Source organism: Megalopta genalis, unplaced genomic scaffold (assembly GCF_051020955.1).
Source record: "Megalopta genalis isolate 19385.01 unplaced genomic scaffold, iyMegGena1_principal scaffold0052, whole genome shotgun sequence".
Taxonomy (NCBI): domain Eukaryota; kingdom Metazoa; phylum Arthropoda; class Insecta; order Hymenoptera; family Halictidae; genus Megalopta; species Megalopta genalis.
Window position 1 is genome coordinate 335,001 of NW_027476121.1, and position 4,659 is coordinate 339,659.

Below are 4,659 nucleotides of genomic sequence, written 5' to 3' on the forward strand. Positions count from 1 at the left end.
CGAGCTACACAAGCCGGTCTCTCTTGATACCAATGTAAACGAGCATTAAGTTATCTTCAGACTGCCCGATATTTTCGTCCTTTGGACTTTCCCAACGATTCCTTTTTTTTCTTTTTTTTTTTACACCACAGCGAAGACTTGAGGAAGCGTGATTAGCACGCTCGCATCCCTCCCTGTCCTACTACAACTGTGTGTGTGTGTGTAAAGAAAGAAAAAAAGAATACATTTTGGCTTTCTCTCTATCGAGAAGATGGCCTACGCAACGCAGATCAAAGGCCTAATACGTGTAATATAATACGCGTCTGGCCGTGTATAAATCACGCACGAATGATCTGGTCGGGCCCACTCTTCTCGTACGCTTATTTTTCCGTGTTGAGGCACTATCATAAAATCACACAAACCCCAACACGTGTGTGTCTTGGAAGGAAGATGGCCTACGCAACGCAGATCAAAGGCCTAATACGTGTAGTACACACGTCTGCCGTGTAAATCACGCACGAATGATCTGGTCGGGCCCAACTCTTCTCCACCACACCACATCCCAACTTTGTACATTTTTATATATTTTTGTGCGTTGGGGCACCTTCATAATCACAAACCCCAACAACACATATATCTCTCTCTCTTTGAAAGATTTGTTGTGGCCTACGCAACGCAGATCAAAGGCCTAATACGTGTAGTACACACGTCTGGCCGTGTAAATCACGCACGAATGATCTGGCGGGCTCAACAATATCTTTTTTTTTTATATGAATTCTTATCCACAAACTAATCGAATTCATTTTCTCTCCTCCTCTCCTCTCTCTTTGAGATATATTGGAACATTGTAATGATCCTTCCGCAGGTTCACCTACGGAAACCTTGTTACGACTTTTACTTCCTCTAAATAATCAAGTTTGGTCATCTTCCCGGCATCATCGGCAATGCCGAAACATTGCCGCGCACCAGTCCGAAGACCTCACTAAATCATTCAATCGGTAGTAGCGACGGGCGGTGTGTACAAAGGGCAGGGACGTAATCAACGCGAGCTTATGACTCGCGCTTACTGGGAATTCCTCGTTCATGGGGAATAATTGCAAGCCCCAATCCCTAGCACGAAGGAGGTTCAGCGGGTTACCCGGGCCTTTCGGCCAGGGAACACACGCTGATTCCTTCAGTGTAGCGCGCGTGCGGCCCAGAACATCTAAGGGCATCACAGACCTGTTATTGCTCAATCTCGTGCGGCTAGAAGCCGCCTGTCCCTCTAAGAAGATTTGTTTGTACGTTGGTAGTAAAAACCCCACCGGCAGAAGCCGAGAGCCTTCGAGATACCATAATTACGTCTATTTAGCAGGCTAGAGTCTCGTTCGTTATCGGAATTAACCAGACAAATCGCTCCACCAACTAAGAACGGCCATGCACCACCACCCACCGAATCAAGAAAGAGCTATCAATCTGTCAATCCTTCCGGTGTCCGGGCCTGGTGAGGTTTCCCGTGTTGAGTCAAATTAAGCCGCAGGCTCCACTCCTGGTGGTGCCCTTCCGTCAATTCCTTTAAGTTTCAGCTTTGCAACCATACTTCCCCCGGAACCCAAAAGCTTTGGTTTCCCGGAAGCTGCCCGCCGAGTCATCGTAGGAACTTCGGCGGATCGCTAGCTGGCATCGTTTATGGTTAGAACTAGGGCGGTATCTGATCGCCTTCGAACCTCTAACTTTCGTTCTTGATTAATGAAAACATTTTTGGCAAATGCTTTCGCTTCTGTCCGTCTTGCGACGATCCAAGAATTTCACCTCTAACGTCGCAATACGAATGCCCCCATCTGTCCCTATTAATCATTACCTCGGGGTTCCGAAAACCAACAAAATAGAACCGAGGTCCTATTCCATTATTCCATGCACACAGTATTCAGGCGAAGGTAGCCTGCTTTGAGCACTCTAATTTGTTCAAAGTAAACGTACCGGCCCACCTCGACACTCAGTGAAGAGCACCGCGATGGGATATTAGTTGGACCGCCCCGTGAAGAGCAAAGCCCACCGGTAGGACGTACCACATAATGCCAGTTAAACACCGCGAGCGATGAACCGACACTGTGACACACAGATTCAACTACGAGCTTTTTAACCGCAACAACTTTAATATACGCTATTGGAGCTGGAATTACCGCGGCTGCTGGCACCAGACTTGCCCTCCAATGGATCCTCGTTAAAGGATTTAAAGTGTACTCATTCCGATTACGGGGCCTCGGATGAGTCCCGTATCGTTATTTTTCGTCACTACCTCCCCGTGCCGGGAGTGGGTAATTTGCGCGCCTGCTGCCTTCCTTGGATGTGGTAGCCGTTTCTCAGGCTCCCTCTCCGGAATCGAACCCTGATTCCCCGTTACCCGTTACAACCATGGTAGGCGCAGAACCTACCATCGACAGTTGATAAGGCAGACATTTGAAAGATGCGTCGCCGGTGCTATAAGACCATGCGATCAGCACAAAGTTATTCAGAGTCACCAAAGCAAACGATGGACGAGTGTAAACACCCGCCACCGATTGGTTTTGATCTAATAAAAGCGTTCCTACCATCTCTGGTCGGAACTCTGTTTTGCATGTATTAGCTCTAGAATTACCACAGTTATCCAAGTAAATTTTAGTACGATCTAAGAAACCATAACTGATTTAATGAGCCATTCGCGGTTTCACCTTAATACGGCATGTACTGAGACATGCATGGCTTAATCTTTGAGACAAGCATATGACTACTGGCAGGATCAACCAGGGAACTATACAATATGTATATATAAAATGGACAAAATTTAAATCCTTTTCCATCGTCGCCTGTTTCATATATATATGTCAGGTCGACACACCACTTTTCTCTTTCAAATATGTACAAGTTTTGCCACATTCCGCGCTTGTAACATATCTTCTTTAACGCTCAATTTCTTTCATTTTTCTACCATACAGATATTACCGTACGCCCAAAAACGTACGTATTATATTTTTGTTCTATCGTAAAATCACATTTTTCTACGTACGCCAGCTTCGTACGTTTCTATCTTTGCCTTCATAAAATCACAAGATAATTTTATCTTCAAGAGTCTCGCTATTAACATCTTGTAAGATAAATGTACGTCCCAGCTAAAACGTACAAATACTTCAAGTTAAGTAATAATATATCATCGCTATTGACAAATTTTTAAGATCCAAGACACAGTTCTCTCTATATGTTTTAATATTTTTTATGTACTCAAATATATTCAAAGGAAAAAGTACATGGGTGATGCCATAGTCGTGGAAGCGCGTACGCTCACGCTGATCTTCTGACCGCCGGAAGCACGAAACCTCTGATCTGGGCAAAATCGGCAAGCCGAGGAAGAACGGACAGGACACATGCTGGACTGGCGAGAAAGCGTGTTCTTCCGCTCGCGCTAGGCATTTCGATTTCTGACACCTCTTGATTTAAAAAATCAGTTTTTTGATAGTTTTCTCTCTCCACTGGGCTATTCATTTTAGCCACAGTTTTCAATTGGTACGATTTGCTTCCAAATCTTACAGATGCAGTTTAAAAAATTTTTCCATCGCTCGGACAGAAGAGTTGATGCTCAGTGAGTACGAGTATACATACAAAGTGCATACGGGTAACCAACCCCGTAGGGCTTGCCACATATGGGCCATTCGGTCAAAGACACCGACCCGTGGCCACGCTGTGTGGAGAAAAGTCCGTAACGTAAACGGCACGAAACAGTCAGGACCGAAGCCCCGAAGGAGCTCTGAGACAGCTTCTCGACCGAGATCGTAGAATTGGCCCAAAACCCGCTCTGCTCCGTCCGCCTCGCACGGACCGTGTATCTCTTATAGATACCGAACGGCCGGCAAGGACGCCGGCGCCGCCGGCCGAATAGCACGCGCGCTTATGAGTGTAAACCGCCGCGGCAACAGACCGCCCGGCCGTGCTGTTGTAACATAGCGCGTGAACGAACGAAAAAAAAATTTATAGTAAACATTAAAATAAATTACATTACCGTAAACTAGACAAAAAATTACACATTTTTTCCCAATATGAAAATTTTCACAAACTTTTCAAAGTCCCATCGCATCGAGTAAACTTTTTTAATAACGCTTCCGCACGATTCTAAATGCTTAATCCATATGTGAAATCGTTCACTGATCACGAATATCGTATTTAAAAAAATTACAAAAATTTATTTTTCAAAATAATCAAAAAAAACCGAAAAATCACAAGAGTAAAGTACCATTATTTTAAACAATATGTCGTTCTAAATGCTTAATCCCTATGTAAAAAAGTTATCTAAGCAAGAATATGTAATTGAAAAAAATTAGAAAAATTTATTTTAGCCGTAAATCGAAAATAATGGGGACACCGGAGCTGTTCGAAGCGCCGAGACGCGCCGCGTACGGCCGAATATTTTCTAAGTCCCAACGTACCGATCAAGAGTAAAGTACCATTTTCCTACATTAGATTTCGTTCTAAATGCTTAATCCCTATGTAAAAACGTTAGTTAAGCAAGAATATCGTATTTTTAAAAAAATCTAATGATAGGATTTCCCAGAAAATTGAAAAAACCGAAAAATGTCAAGAGTAAAGTGCCATTTTCTGACATTAGATTTCGTTCTAAATGCTTAATCCCTATGTAGAAACGTTAGTTAAGCAAGAATATCGTATTTTTAA

The 4,659-nt window shown here is 43.8% G+C and overlaps 1 non-coding gene across 1 annotated transcript; it reads right to left on the reverse strand.

The window, feature by feature from the left end:
- Positions 1–827: 827 nt before the first annotated feature.
- Positions 828–2,748, reverse strand: LOC143261489 (small subunit ribosomal RNA). Its single transcript, XR_013035602.1, has one exon. It is a non-coding gene; the product is annotated as a small subunit ribosomal RNA (ribosomal RNA).
- Between the last annotated feature and the right edge of the window lie 1,911 nt (positions 2,749–4,659).